Here is a 17,648-nt window from a genome sequence, read left to right as displayed (position 1 = left end):
TTCATTACCATACATTATGTTTTTGTATACTACAAAAAATTAGCAACTCTTCTCATGCATTCTTGTATGTTTTATTTTCAATGATCTATGAAAGGCCTATATTTTCATATTTGTATGTACTCAATTATTACAAAATATTTCCAACTAGTGCCACATAACTTAAGTATTACAGTAAAATGTTTTTTGTTTGCTGTGTTTAAGAGCAGTATAGTATGGACTATTTACAATCTCAGAAAAGTTTCAGGGAAGGACTAGATATCAAATAGGTAGGACATATTTGGTTGGGTTTTAGTTTTCTTTAAATATATGTACCTGTTTTTTCCTATAGCCAAAATTGAACTGCCATTCTTTCCGCTTAGCCTTTAGTGCACTTTGTTTCCCATTAGGCATAGTAAAAATTTTAGCTTAAGTACTGTACTCTAAAATGTATTTTTCTTAAGTAGACATAATAATATATCTCCAAAGCTTTTCTCTGTATTACGTTCTTCTGTAAAGCTGACTAACTAGTTGTACTGTGAAATTGATTACCTGGCCAATGAAGCAGAGCCTAATATTTGACATTCAAAGATTATTCTCTGTCCTGGCACAAAGTAGCTCTATTATATAAGGGAACTTTCTATTTTCCATAATGCTAGATGCTCAAAATAGGAAAAATCATTTGTAGTTTGAATTCAAATATATGTATCATTAGTAAAATAATGTTGTGTATTATCATTATGTATTACAATGGTTAGAAGAAGGCATCTGTTATATTGATTTAAAAGGGACTTAAAAATCTATTTTTGTATGTAAAAGACCTGTAGCATATTGATTGACATATTGAAAACGTCTAAAAATTAGGCAAACTCATCTGTGTATGTCTAGGTACACATCCATCTATGTAAAAATGGAATTTTTAGAACTTATTAGCCATAACTTAGCTGTTTAAAAATAAAAACAAAGGGTCAGTGCATTTCTCATCTCTTAGTCATTTCTATAAATATATATTACTGTAACTAAATTTTGTTATATTAAGTAATTTATATATCGCAAAGAATTGGATTTCAAATCAGGCTCCCATGAATCAGAGACATTACCCAACATCAAGCTTTACTAATCATTTCAAGTACACAAGAGACCAAACTGCATAGGTGAAGCAGGGAGTCTGGGGCTGCCTTGCTTTATCTCCCAGGTCCTTTCTTCTCAGACTGTCTCTGGCCCAGGTTAATAGATGAGGTTTCTACATAAGACATGCACACTCACATAGAGCAATTTAGTTCATAAGACATTTCCATTTTACACTAAGGTTGTTGTGTAGCTTACATGACGTTTTCCATGGAAATTGCAGGTAAATCCAAAGATTCCAGATATGTCTGCTTTAAGCAAGCCTAACCAACCAGATGTATTCTACTAAAAACATTCCAAAGATAAGTCCTCTATTGCTGCCGACACCATTGTTTGTCTTTAATATTTTTTACAGGAGAGGAGTCTTGTAACCTGCCTTGTTTTCTTGTTTTCAGTGCCTTTCTCTCTATAATAGGATTAAAAGTTTTATAGTCCAGCTGCTTACCTTTTCCTTCCCAGTAAAATATGAGGATTTTAAACTTTCCCTTTCACTCTCAGCAAACTGTAAAAGGCTTCTGTTCAATCTTCAAGAATGGCATTTAATAGCCAAGAACTAGCTTTATTCACTGTGTCACTGATTTATTTGTTGTATATTTTTCAGTGATTCAACATTTATGGATAATTTACTATATGATATAGTTGTTTACCATGATTGTCTTGAGGCCAGTACAAATACTTTTTGCCCCTAAAGCGATTATGACTAGTCCGTCAATCTCAATTAAGAGGAAATGAGTTTATCTATTTTACAGTTGGTAGTATATATATGTCTGTGCTACTCTCTCACTTTGTCTCAGCTTCCCCTTGTTGTTGTATAACAAAGGGAGTTCAACTCGAGGATGGAAGATGCCTTAGAGGACTGGGATGGGGAGGGTGGGGGGGGAGTCGAGGGAGGGAGGGAATACGGGGATATGTGTATAAAAACAGATGATTGAACTTGGTGTACCCCCAAAAAATAATAAATAAATAAAATTTAAAAAATTAAAAAAAGAAATAAGTTTATATTTTAAATATGAATAATGTACTAAAAGTTATAAAACATTCTGTAATAGGTGATAATTATTTTTAAGGTTTCACTTCTATTGCACATTGATGAGAGAAAGCTAAATTTAAAGGGATTAATATCAAAATGGAAAATAAAATGGGACTTCCAGCTATTTAGCTGTTACTGCTTATTTATTAGGTCGGGCTCAAACTCAATAGTAAAAGCAGTATTATTTATATTGTTGCAATAAAAATATTGATAACGCCTATCCTATTCCTAAGACATTATATCATGTACTCTTTGTAAATTATATCTGGCATGAGACTGGACTGATTAAATTTTTGTTGAGATAGTGCTGCATTATAATAACTCCCCAAATATTAGTAGCTAGAAAACAAGCATTTATTTCATACTTACAGGTATGCATGTTAGTTGAGATTAAGCTGATCTCATCTGGGGTCAGCTGGATACATCTGTCCTGGGCTGGGCTCCAGACTTTGGATTGAGTCCAGGTCACCTCCATGTTATCTTTATTGTGGGACCCTGGTTGAAAGTGGAATCCAGGCTGAAGCTGCCACATTAACCCTGGGCCTGCTTTTTCATGGCAGGTAGTAAAAGCTCCAAAAGGACTAAGGGAAACTGGCCGTGTCTCTTACAGCTTTATTTCACAAACTGACCCACTTTTACTTCTGTCTTCTTTGGTCTGCCAAAGTGAGTCTCACGTTTAGTCAACGAGGTGTGTGAAAATATAGTGAACTCCCGAAGAAGCCATGGTGAGGTTGGATGGAATAGAGATAATTTGGGGCCAATAATATAGTCTGTCACATACAGCAGTGGATAGTCTTTTTTTCCCAAAAAACTTTAATACCAAATAAAATGCAAGTTTATCAGTGAAAAGGCATAGCCTACTAATGCATGTCAAACTCTTACAAATTTTATTTCACCCGTGAGGAGATAAAGTATTTGTTTATTCTTAAAATTGCCATTAATGCACTTAGTTCTTGGTGAAGGAGTCAACATTTAAAACATCTCTAGAGTAATAGAATGTTAATATAGAAATAGAAACCAACCATACACTGAGGTCATGTTTGTGATCTACTATGGCATAGTTATAAGAGAAGTAATTGCTCTTGTTTTAAACTGGAAAATCTGAAGATGATGTTCTGTAGAGAATATTATTTGAGGACTGTTTTATTGCTGAGTAACAAATTACCATAAATGTAGTGTCTTGAAACAACATTCTTTTATTAACTCACAGTTTCTGTAGATGAGAAGTACCGACAGCCTCAGCTGGGTCTCTGCTTAGTCTCTCATAGGGCCAAAGTCAAGATGTTAAGTCAAGATGCTAAGTTCTTACCTGGATGCTCTGGGGAAGAATTTTATTCCAATCATTCAGGTTTGTTGACTGAATTCAATTTCTTGTCATTGTTGAACTGAAGTCCCTTTTCTCATTCTGGCTGTCAGCCAGGAACTGCTTTCCGTTTCTGGATGTCACGTGCATTCCTTTTCATGTGCTCCTTCCATTTTCAAGTCAGCAATGTCGTGGTCAGTCTCTCTCGTGCTTTGATTCCCTCTGACCTCATCTGCCAACAGTGAGAAAACTCTTTTCTTTTAAAGAGCTATGTGATTAGATTAGCATCACCTGAATAATTTCTCATTTCATGGTCAACTCCTTTGTATTCTTACCTACATCTGCAACATCTCTTTTTTCCATGTAAGGTAACATAATCATAGGACTAACACCTGGGGGCAAAGGTCAGGGAGGACATCTTAAAATTCTGCTTAACATGAGGAAAATTGTATTTCAAACACATTTGATATTCAAATTCACTTAGTAGCAGAATTACAGATTAGCCTTTTAAATATTTTTCCTCATAAAGCTATCAGATTTCCATTTCTCTAAGAGATTTTCTCCAGTTTGCTGTTCAATGACACCAGTTGTTTTCTTCATTATTATGAAGAATTGCATATATATTAGAGATCACCATTCATTACTTTTCATCTTTTTGAAAAGACATAGGTTGACTTGGTACAAACATATTACAAATTTTTCCCACAAAGTTGTAGACACTCAAAGTCTTATCAGCTGGCGTACCTTGTCACTCCTTAACAATAAGAGCTGAACTAGTTAAAATTAATGTTGTAAAGAATACCTAATGTAATAGAATCACTATTGAAGTATTGAATATATCCACGGCCCTATTTAGATAATTAATTAATCTGTGTGCTTACACAGACTGTAAAGCTTAGCAGAAGAATCCAAACCATGGGATATCCAGTACAAACTTTCCCACAAAGAAAAGTTATTTAATAAGGCCCAAGCCTTTAAAATAGGATACTGAAAATTCTCCGATTAAAGAGCAGTTTGTTACACAGATGCTGCTCTGTCTAGAGCAAGATCCTACCACAAAGGTTAATACCAAGAACACAGTGACAATAAATGCTTCAAAAAATACCAAACCCAAATCAATTAACTTGTGAGACATTGTATTAAAGTCTCTATTCTCTCTTCTTTTGCAGCATGCTTGTAGTAGTTGAAGATCCAAGGCAGTTTAAGGAGTACTCAATTTTCCCGTGAAGATTTAGTGTTTTGTTTAGAAAGTATGAAGAGAAATAGCACTTACTAGGATCTAAGAACTTCTAAAATAATCACTTTTATGGCTGTTGTAAATATAAGTAGCCAAGTTGGCCATTTCTACAATATCTTGAGGCCACCTACATTCCATGTCATGTGGCTATCTCCATTTTTCAGCCAGTGATAGGATGGTGAATCCCTCTTGTGCTTCAAATCTCACTGCCCAGCTCCTATTGAGATCAGTCTAGCTTGCTGCAACCAGTCTTTAAGACATACATGGCTACTCTGAGTTAGAATAAATATCAGCTCTTCCGTAGTTAAAGAATCACAGGCTCTCCCATCCTTATACTGGTCATCCAATGCCAAGTGCAAATGTTGAGACTATGGCAAGCCATGTGTACTGCCTCCTCCCTGAGGGAGTGCTAAAATGGTACCTCACCAGTATGATCTTGGGCTATAGTTGCCACCAGGACCCAGGCACCATCACTGAGGAGGCTCTGGGCACAGATGACATTTATACTTTATTTAAAGAGCTGTAAAATTTAGTATGCAAGTCGATTTTGACACAGATTTGTTAGATTAGCATCCACTCACAAGTCTGATGCATAACTTCATTTATCCTTCATTCTTGCTGAGTATTGATTTCCTGTAGTTGATTTTAAGTCATAATTTTATGCAAAGTAACTATGTCAAAACTTTGACCTACTCATCTTACATGCTTCTTTATCCAAACAAGCAACTCCTGTTACCACCCACCTTTTGTCTGTCAGGGATTGTGCTTCCTCCTGAACAGATAAAATATAAAAGTCATGAGGCTGAAAACAAACAAAAAAACAAAACAAAACAAACACAAAAAACAAACAAACAAAAAAAACCCAACAAGTCAGTAGTACATCCTTCCTTCCTTTAATACTTACTCTGCTGTTTCCTTGCCTATGTTCAATTTTCCAGTCTATCCAATGGAGGTTATCTAAACCATGACTTATAAGCAGGTCATCACTTCATCAGCTTTTTTCCCTTACTGCATTTAAGCATCCATTTTGACCATTCCACTGAATGACTCATAAATGTGACCCCCATAAACCTACTGATTGCTTCATCAAATGGATATATGCTAATTCTTGTTTAATCTCTCTGAAGTATTCTGTACCATTAGCATGTCTTTTATATTGTGATTCTCTTGTGTTTCTTTTTATTTATGACATAAAGGTTTTTACTCCAGTGTTCCTGAACATTCTTTCTCAAGTGTCTTCATTCAGTCCCCTTGCTTTGACTATCCTCTCATTATTAGCTATTCCCAGAATCCCATTATCAAACTGTACCTCCTCAACTGCCCTGTGAACACACTACACATCCACTCCTAATTGATTGTTTTCATGTATTGCATATATTCTTATAACTGTCAAATGTAAACTTTATTTCAAACTACTTTTTTTTCAAAATGAGTTTTCCATCTGACTTTATTTTCAAATACACTTTTTTTTAAGAAAAAACCAATACACTTTTTGTGAGGATAACAAATATCAGTATTAGGAAATCCAATTATATAAAAAGCACTGCATCTAGTCTGGGGTAGATATAGTTATTTTTGGTAACATACATTAAGCATCATCAAACCACTTTTGTTAGTCCCAGACATATATTTCTTTGTCAGCCATATACTTACTGGCCCCACCACAAGATTCTTCAGACATTCACATTCAACATGATCTAAAACAAAGGGACAAGAAAAAATATACAACATTTCAATACTTAGGTCTTTCTCTTCCAGAGGGGAAAAAAATCAAAGAAATTGTTAGATTTTTTAAAGTGAATAACTAAAGAACTGAAATTTAAAAGAATTTCAAATAAAAGCAACATTGAATAATTTGAGAAAAAAAATTACACTTGCATTTTTTAAGATAGATTTAATCACTGATGATAAGGATGAATGCCACTCAGAAAATCCACAAACAGCACTGCCATGGAAAGGAATAAAATGTAGGAAAGGAATTTATTCCATGGAAAGGAATAAAATATATGTCTTGTTCTTAAACTAACAAGACATCTTCAGATTATCACTGTGTCCCACTGAATTTTGACTCATTTGATTCCAAGGGGAAACATTATAGTTCAATAATATCATCTGAAAACATTTGTTGTAAGAAAAAGTAAATTTAAAATAATCTTGTCTCATAAATACTTAGAAAAAGTGAAAAGTTTTTTAAAAGAAAAAAGAAGGCTTTTAATGAGGTTAGATGGATTTGAAAGAGTAGAAAATTTAGAGATGCTACAACCAGGAAATATATTGAAGTATAAAAACAAAAAACAATACCTAAATTATTAGTGGCATTTAAACTTTGCTCTCCTACAGTCAGAATATAATGGCTTCAGTCAGATCTCATTAAATGTGTAGGGATATTTCATATTTATGGAAAAAAGTGCTTTATTTCATTATTTTAATATTTTACAGTGTAATTCTTTATACAGCGTTAGTACAGTATAGCACAAAAGGCATGTGAACATCTAGTTTAGCTTTTTCTCTAGAAGCAGTGGAACAATATAAGAGAGAGACAGAGAAAGATGTGATTAGTAAACAAATGGAAAGTGGACATTGTTATTCTCTTCCCTGTTGTATGAAATCAGGACCAGATGAAGGGGAAGAAAAGATGATCATGACTGTGATCAGTGAAATGATGTAGTGTTTTTAATGTACTAGATAACCATATGCCTCATCTGTCTATCACTTATAGCAGTGACTCTCAAAGGAAAAGAGAAATGAAGTAAGCATTCAAAGACAAAATGGAAATCATTCCCAGTTAGTCAAATGGCCTATTGCAGAATGTATCTAAGTGCTAAGACTATCTTGTATTTATAAAATTATGATGCAACAATTATGTTTGGCAAACATGTACCTTTCAATCAAATTAATCCAGTACTCCTCCTTTGAGGATTTTGTGTCAGGAATGTTAAATAGATGTTTTACCTATGGATAAATTAATGGATAAATTACTTATGTTAAGATTCTCTTTTTATAAATTATGAAAGGAGGATACTGAGAATAAAGAATCTGTCTACAGAATGTAATAGAATTTAGGGGAAAACAACTGTTTCTTCCTGCTGGGTAAATTTTAAATGACCAGTGCCAAAATATGTACTGCTTAAATAAAAGAGCAGTACATATTCTGACAATTATGTGAGAAATCACAAAAATTATACAGAAATCTCAGCATTTTGGATCTTGAAGGGGACTTAAAATTTTAGTCTGAATAATTTATTTCAGGAATGAAGAAACAAAAGACCTAAAGGGTCAAGTACAATCTGAAATACCCTAGAAGCATTTTAAGATAGCATACATTTTTGAATATGACAACTAGTGCTATTTTCCTTATTTCTAGAGATTTTCAGTTTTCCTTCGAAATAAATTCAACAATTTCTACTTTGCACAGGAGTGAAAAACTTGAAAGTATGATCTCTCATACTGCTATGGAAATGTCTAATTGCTACTTTTTAAACGCAAATTAATTTTCTCATATGCTCAATTTAAGTATCATCCAATTTTCCTCTCTGTGGCCTTTTGCTTAGGGAGTAATTACATTGCTGACATTTTTAATTAAAACAGTGCTATCTATTTTAAAAAGCATTAAGCCTGCCATTGATTTTAGATCCTGAATAAAATTTTGGTTGATGAATCAGGATATATGTTTTAATACTCTATGAAGCCTGTATGCATTAGCATACCATTTGAATTGAAGAGTATTCAGACAAAAAGTCCTTTTTTTAAAAAGTCAATAGCATCATTAAAAATTAGGATCCTGATACAATGAAACAGAGTAGAATATATATATATGTGGAATACATATATATAGTCCATTTTAATGAGGCTACGTATCACCTCATAATTTTATAGTTGCATACTAGAGATTTAACATTTTACCAATCTTTGAGCTCTGAAAAATAATCTGTGATTTACTGTATATCTGTTAGATATATTTCCCAATTCTGAAGAATGTTTCCAACTCAATGAAGTGAAGCTGTGAGCCATTTATCCAGTACATTGAGATGTTGCTAATGTTATAAAGAATGCTTCTTTTTTTTCTTTTTTCTTTATAATTTTTTAACTTAAGTACAATTGATTTACAATGTTGTGTTAGTTTCTGTATTACAGCCAACTGATTCAGTTATACATATATATTTTTTTCAGATTCTTTTTCCTTATAGGCTATTATAAAATGTTGAGTATTATTCTTTGTGCTATACAGTAGGTCTTTGCTGATTATCTATCTTATATATAGTAGTGTATTTATGTTAACCCCAAACTCCTAATTTATCCCTCCCCCTGTGCTTTCCCCCTGGTAACCGTAAGTTTGTTTTCTATGTCTGCGGGTCTCTTTCTGTTTTGTCTATAAGTTTATTTGTATTTTATCTTTTGATTCCACATGTAGTTAATATCATATGATATCTGTCTTTGTTTGGCTCACTTCACTTAGTATGATAATCTCTAGGTCCATCCATGTTGCTGCAAATGGCATTATTTCATTCTTTTTTATGGCTGAGTAATATTCCAGTGTATAAATATATCACATCTTCTTTATCCGTTAATCTGTCAATGAACATTTAGGTTCCTTCCATGTCTTGGCTGTTGTAAATAGTGCTGCAAGGGACATTGGGGTGCATGTGTCTTTTCAAGTTACAGATTTCTCTGGATATATGCCTAGCAGTGGGATTATAGGATCATGTGGTAACTTTATTTTTAGGTTTTTAAGGAAGCTCCATACTGTTCTCCACAGTGGCTATATCATCAATTTACCGTCCCACCAACAGTGTAGGAATTCCGCCACACCCTCTCCAGCATTTATTATTTGTAGACTTTTTGGTGATGGCCATTCTGACCAGTGTGAAGTAATACCTCATTGTAGTTTTGTTTTGCATTTCTCTAATAATTAATGATGTTGAGCATCTTTTCATGTGCCTTTTTGCTGTCTGTTGTCTTCTTCAGATAAATATTTATTTAGATCTTCTAAATATTTATTTAGTTTGAATAGACCTATGAATTCTGAAAGATAGTAATCCCAGTGGACAAAGGAATGTCAATAATCTGTAAATGAGAACAAAGCAGAAATCTAGTCAAGTGTGTAGTAAAAGAATCTCACCCAAAATTTTTCCAAAGCAAGGCTCTGAGCCCTAAATAGAGGTAGCTCTTAATCTAACACATATGGATCTATATTACAAAGTGAGGGATTGACTGTAATCAATCCGTGGCAGTTCTGTATGACTTGACTTTGGTTTCAAGGATCATTCTACTCAGTATCTCACACAGTGGATAAATGAAGTCAATATATACATCTTAAGTGAATAGCTAGAAGGGAAAGATACAGTTCTTATTTATATTTACTGTATAGTAAAAAAGGGCTTTAAAACCAAAGATACCCATACAATATAATTTTTATGGTTACCTGCTTACTACTTATATCTCTCCTAGTCTATTCTTTGTTTTGTAGTCTTCACATTAGGAAGTTAAATAGGCTTAAAGACTCATATATAGGGACTTCCCAGAGGTCCAGTGTTTAAGACTTTGCCTTCCAAGCAGCGGGTACAGTTTTGATCTCTGGTCAGGGAGCTAACATCCCACATGCCTTGTGGCCAAAAAACCAAAACATAAAACAGAAGAAATATTGTAACAAATTCAATAAAGACTTAAAAAAAAAAAGACACACACATATATATATATGTACATATATATATATGATTATATCACTGGGATTTAATGTTTAAATTTAGTTTAAATGTTTCTTACTTAGAAATTAAGTAAGAATTTAATTTGTTGTACATAATCAGACATACAATTTCTCAGAAATCAGACTCCTACTCAAATTCAGATTAGCACATTTATGAATAAGCTTATCACATTTATGACACTCATGATTTCATTGTCACTGTTTACTTAACCCAGCAATACAACATAGACTTAACTTTCCTCCAATAATTTCCTTTCATTTATTTTTCCTCCATTATGAAGGAATTTGATGTATTCCATATGTGACCAGGGGCTAATGGTGATTTTTCCCACTATGAAAGGTGATAATATGTTTTCAAAGCCTGCATTTTCTTCTCTAATTTGAGCCTCTTTCAGCTAATTCTTATGTTTTTGCAGCTTTAGGCATTAAGCAGTGGGTGGAATTTAATGATGAAAGCTGCTGATTTTATTAATGCAAATACAGCAGCTGCATCAAATTCCTATTTAGAAGATGTGATAGCTGGGAAGGGGGATGAACACAAAAAAATTCTGCCCACTTAGGGAATTTTTAGAAGTCACAATGCTGAGGGTGAAGCAAGAAACTAACAGGTGAGGAAAAAATATTGAATATACCATCCATAAATCAACATTTGGGTGAAAACTGCATTTGTCAATTATTGGCCTCACTAAGGAATAACATTCCTTGGCAATTACAAGTATCTGAAATTAAAGTGAAATAAATTCTTTGATATCCATACAGTCTAGCTAAGGAAATAGCAAATTTTCTAAATTTTAAATTAATTTAAATTTTCCTGAAGCATTAAAACCATAAATATATTTTCATTTTAGCCATTATATCTCATTATATAGGTTTAAATTTGAATGATTCGCTCCATGTAGAGTGCATTTTGAATCTGAATCATGAGGTGTATAAATATAGATTTGTGTATATATGGAAAATGTTCTCTACATTATGTTGAACATTTTTCTTTGGCATAAAAAATGTGAGACCAAGGAAATTAATTTATTTTTTTCTCTACTTATATAAATATGCAAAAATATTCAGTCACTGAACACTAAAGATCAAGGAATTTAAATAGAGTAAGGACTAGTGTAATAGTTTTATATTTTATTTGTATTTAATAACTTTATTGAACTTCCAAATACTGTTTGTGTAGATGTAAATTGGTAAAATATTTCTCTCAAAACAGAGCAAAATGAGGCAGAGACAGAAAAGAGCAATATAAACTTTGATATACAAGTTGGTTTGTTCCAAATACATACTCTAGAAATAATTTGACAAATGTCAAAAGAGAATGGTATAAAACAGTTTATTGTAGCTTTCCTTATATTTGAAAGTATGTGATAGAGAATGGACAAATAAAGATAATTTCAGGTAGGGCTGAGCACTGTAGAGGAAGTAAAATATAAAATAGTGTTATAGTTGAGCATGATGGGAAGAGGCTAATTTAAGTAAGGGGCTTGGGGAAGGCTTCTTTGTGGAAGTGACATTCGATTTGATTTTAAATGATGAGTAGTTTACCAATGCAATAGTTCTAGACAAAGTGTAAGCAAATGCTAAAGAACTGAGATGAAAATAAGCTTTTTGTTTTCAAAGATAAGAGACATGATCAATGTGTGCTAGGCAAATACAAAAATGGGAGGAGATTGGGTGGGATATCATTGTCTTGGGTGGTAGATGCCATGCTAGGAAAGCCTGAAAATGGGAATCTATTTTTAATAGATACACAGTTCCTCTTGGAACTTCTGGAATGAAAAAGCCAGAATAGCATTCCAGAATCAGGTAATAAGCCATAGGAAGGTTTATGGATTTATTTAAATATGCACAAAAGCTACTAGAAAGGTTGGAGAAGCACCACAACTTTATATTTTAAAGGACCATGATTTCTTCTGTTGGGAGAATGTACTCTGATGTGGGAACATGTTAAGATTTGAAACAGTGAGATCCATTAGAAGTTGATACAACAATATAACTTCAGTTAATGTATTTATGACCTTCAGGATACATTTAATTCATTTATTCTTATTCACACTGTATTCTGAAGGTCATAACAACTGTAAGAGTTCCACTGCATCAGCTAGGAAAGCTAATTCCATTGCAAAAATTATAATTTTAAAGACACTAAAGAGCGATGGAAGCGACAATGAATCAAATTGCAATTCCAGAGATGGGGAATTTTTCTTACATGTTAGCTGACTATCCTATCATTGGTTATAGTCCCTTGGTGATATTTGCTGATTATTAGCTGAGATTAGGGAGGGGCTTGGCTCTGGGTCAGACTTAGCCCATGTTGAGCAACTCCACTGAAAGTAAGAAAAGCCGTACGTCTTTTGCAGTTTTACAGAGTTGATGCAGGAAACAGACATCATGAGGGTACCCCAACCGAGCCAATTTTCCCCAAAGGTCAAATTCCAAATCTCAATCTGCTGGCAGGTGGCTTGTACTAAACTGACTAATATCTCCTGTGATTGTATTATACTTAGGACAAGTCCGGTAAAGAAATATAGGCTGCCTCAAAACACAGTTATTTTTCTCCTCAGTATAACCTCAAGATTTAAAAACAAGAGGAACAAACATCTGGAGAGCTAAACTTAAAATTTCTGCAGGTCAGAATTTCCCAGTTTTCAGGGCTGAGGAAAAAGAGATCTGACAGGCTCCCAATTTAAAGATTAAAATATCTCAATAACATACTCCAAGAGCAGAGACAGACAAGAGGTAGATTGAATCTTATGTAGACTGGAGCCCAGAGACAACCAACTTCAGTCCCTGTCTAATTTGAGATCGGCATTTTATCCTATCTTCCTAGAGAAGAAAGGAAAGCCCTCTTTGGCAGAAGGAAACCTGCTGAAGGCTCCATGGTTCTTTAAAAAAAAAAAAAAGAGGCATGCTATAAGTATGTAAAAGGTGACTAAACAGACACAGTGATAATCCAAATAGTGAACAGAGTATAAAAGATTTATTAATGTGTTCAATATAATATAAGGAATGGTAGACAAATGAAAAGATGAGTTCAATAGAAAATTTTAGTCTATAAAATAGAATCAAATTAAATTTTAGAACTATAAAATACAATATGTGAAAGGAAGAAAAAAAACCTAAAGTGATTTCAACAACAGATTGCACACAGAAGAGATTTATGTACTTTATTAAATGCACTTTATTGTATATAAAGTATGTAAAGTGTAAACATTAAATGTATATGGTATACATAAGCATTAACAGTGACTGTGTCTAGAATTGATACTGACTCCACTTTTTTTCATTTTTTCCTCTTCCTTTTTCTATTTTGATTAATATCGGTTACTGTTTTAGACTGGATAATTGGCAGTAGCTCCTGAAACAAACAGCCCCCAGATCTCAGTGCATTAATGTGGCATTGTTTCCCCTTTCCCATGATTAAAAAAAATGCTGATATTTCTCATTAAGTAGCCCTCTTGAACAGCTCTCCTCTTAAGTGGTGACTCTGGGTTCCAAGTTCTATTCATCTAGTGGCTCCACAATGGTCCAGGTCCCCCTCAGAATCCCCTGCATCGTATGGTTTGACAACAAAAAGAGAACCTTGGGAGGATTGTGCAGTCGCCACCTTCACCCCTCAGTGACACAAGCAGCACTCCCATCTACTCCCCAGTGTGCAATGGTATCATGGTTCCTTTGGGAGCTGGGGAGGAGTGCCTGGCAGATGGATTCCTCCCTCAAACACTTTTACACAGCAGAAAGGGAGCATAAATCTGTGCAGTTCAGCAAGTAATCTTTGCCACAAATTAATGCATGCAATGAAGCAAATTACAATCTACATGCAAAATAAGTACATCATTTCTAAGTTTAAACTATCTAAATGGTTACTTAATCTGTGTCTTTTCTTCTGTTCTCTAAGGTTATCCCTTAAATTGTGCCTGTTTATTTAATTGTGAAAAGTAAATTTTGCACAGCTTCAATGTATAAAGAAATTGTCTCTAAATGTTTTAAGTGCTTGTAATTTATCAGAGAAAAGGGATTATTTGTCTTTTTCATGTTTATCTGCCTCTTTTTTTAATAAATGTATTTATTATTTATTTAATTAGCTGTATTTGGGTCTTTTTTTTTTTTTTTTTTTTTTTTTGCTGTGCACGGGCTTTCTTTTTAGTTGCAGTGAGCAGGGGCTACTCTTTGTTGTTTCGCGGGCTCCTCATTGCCGTGGTCTCTCTTGTTGCAGAGCACGGGTTCTAGGCGTGCAGGCTTCAGTAGTTGCAGCACATGGGCTCAATAGTTGTGGCTCACAGGCTCTAAAGCGCAGGCTCAATAGTTGTGCTGCACGGGCTTAGTTGCTCTGCGGCATGTGGTATCTTCCTGGAGCAGGGGTTGAGCCCGTGTCCCCTGCATTAGCAGGCGGATTCTTAACCACTGCGCAACCTAGGAAGCCCTATCTCTTTTTAATGTACAGGTTAGATTTTGCGTTTCCCACACTTTGAATTTACAAGCAATATAGAAAAATTTTGAAGCTATTCTGTAAGTAAAATGTGTGTATACATGGTGAATCTCTCACTTTCCATGTTTTCTTATTCCAAAATTATTTTTTGTGGGACAAAATTGATAATTCCTTACTAATACATTATCATTTTAACCTGGTTTTCTATTATTTCTTTTAAAAATATTATTTTCCTCTTTCATTGTATTAAAAATAATGAATGATTTTTCATAAAATAATGTCTGCAATAGATATTCTCAAAATACAAGTTAGTGGTCATACGTCTTCCAGATAGCTTCTGTTTGACTGTGTGACTCACGTCCTCATCCCACTCTCTCATCAGAGTCTTGAAGTCTGATCTGCATGACAACTTCAAAAGATTCCCAGGCCTTCTTGCTCTCAGACAGGTTCAGTCAGTGGAAACCCCAGAAGGGGTTGGACAAGGGGGCATGGTAATGTCAGGGTGCTTATTCTTCTGGGTTCACCCATGACCCAACACTACAGGCTGCTCTGTCTCTGAATTGAATATCAGTATGATCTCTTCTAGAGGACTCTCCTTCTAGGTGCTGGCATAGGTCCTTTTGCTTTCTAATTCAATTTACTATCTATCCTCTACTATCTAATTCTTTGTATCTAAAAAATAACATTATTTCAAATTACATGAAGAAACAAAAAATATCCATCATAATTAAAACATACACTAATCAAGTATATGTCCAGACTGGACCTCATTATTATTTGGTCATAAAAGCTTTTAACCACATTAACACTACAACTTCATGTATACTATTACAGGAAGAGACTGTGGTTATTCTGTCCTTCATTTAAACATTAACATTGATTACAGAATCTTATAAATGGGATCAAAATACTAGTATAGAAAAGAGCCAAAAATTGGTTGTGCAGTTCAGAAACACTGATCATATTTCAAATTATATTTAGTGTTTTACTGCTTACCATTAATATTCACTTTAGAAAAGTTATGGAAAACAACTCTAGAAAAATATATAAATAGAATAAGTGTTGCTCATAACTTGGAGATAACCAATTTATGTATATTTCTGCATATTTACTAGCCTTCTTCATTGCATGCTAAAAACAATGTGATAGAGATATAGATGATAGATAGCTATTAGATACTAGAGAGATCTTATAAAGTTGTATTCATTCTTAACATGTTTTATGAAGTGATTATTTTCCATAATTATGTATTATCTTCCTTTCTTACCTGATAAATAGAATTGCATTTTTAAATAAAATATATTTTTTGATTAGGTAACACATGATCATAGCTAAAAATGTAACATATAAAAAGTACATTCCTTTAGAGCCTAGCATTGTTCATCAAAATGTCTGGCTATTTTTCTGAGAATATAGGGGACCTGAACTGTCTTACCTCCTACAGTGGTAGGCATGTTCATGTTACTTACTTTGTCCTATGAAATAGACACAAAATGTATATATGAGTAGATATGTGTGAAGCATGTACTTTCTGGTGCTACTCTTTTCAAGTTTCTCTTCCCTTGAAAGAGAGAGAGAGTGGAAACAATCTTTCTGTCTTTATGTCTCCATGCCCATTCTGGACTTTTTGTATAAATGCAGCCACACAGTATGTACGTTTTATGTCTGGCTTCTTTTGTTCAGCCTAGTGTTTTTAAGGTCCAATCACATTGAAGCCTACTCCTCCCTCCCCTTTTTGAGTCTCCATCAATGATCCATGTTTCTGGAATTTTTATTAAACACAAATTTAATATGCTACATCTTTCCATTGAATTTTCATCAATTTCATGTTATCTATTTACCATTTCAGGAGGAGAAAATTTAAAAGGCAAAATATATTTAATTCTACAGCTGATCATTATCTGACTAAAAAGTATTAACCCAGTGACAGGTTTTGAGCTTAAAGGAAAATACAAAAACCCTTTTCTTGCTGTTGCAATACATTCTCCTAAATGTTTCTAACAACATGTGGACTTTTAAAAACATATCCACCTTTTGTAACTCAATGTGAGAGAAAATGTGAATCACATAAAAATTTAAAAATTTAAATAGATATGTTCTATGAATGAAAAACAGTAAAAAGTCTTTATTTTGATAAGTGATAGATTCTTTAGACAATTTCCATGAAATTTTAATTATGCAGAAACTCTCCTTTTTCATAAATAGAAATGAACTATATCCAGATGTCTTAGGATCCAAAGGCATTGCATTTTAATACATGTGAAGATTTAAGATACTGCTCACCACTGAGAAAGCTACAAATGAATTCTTCACCCTGGGTATTACTGACAAAAAGGATTAAATAAATACATTTGATTTCTTTTCTTTCTTCTAAAGCATAAGCTAGCTACGATAACAGAATGAAGCTTCAGATTTCTTTTTCGTACTATATTGCAAAACTCTTATCTAATGTAAATTGATATTTAACAACTTTTTCTCATGCCTGTAAGATTTTGCACCTTAAAAAATAAATTTCTCTTTCAACAACTTTAAAGTTAGTTTGCCTACTATAAATTTTGTTTTTGCTAGAAATGTATTTTCTCCCTCACTCATGCTGTGGTATTGCTTCTGTCTCTTACTTTTTTTTCTCACTCTACTTCTGTGCAGATTGAGATTCTCATGGATTCTTCAACATCATGATGCTGTATTTAACCCTATAGTTATTCATCCTTCTGGAATCTCAACTTTAAAAAATATGTATTTTTGAATAGAAGGGTTCAGCTGTAAAATAAATGTGGCGTATAAAGAGCAAATATGAGGTGAGATACAATGTGAGGCATCAGAATGCGATCATTTTCAATGATA

The sequence above is a fragment of the Hippopotamus amphibius genome, chromosome 10 (assembly GCF_030028045.1).
Source record: "Hippopotamus amphibius kiboko isolate mHipAmp2 chromosome 10, mHipAmp2.hap2, whole genome shotgun sequence".
Classification (NCBI taxonomy): domain Eukaryota; kingdom Metazoa; phylum Chordata; class Mammalia; order Artiodactyla; family Hippopotamidae; genus Hippopotamus; species Hippopotamus amphibius.
This window is presented reverse-complemented; position numbering follows the sequence as displayed.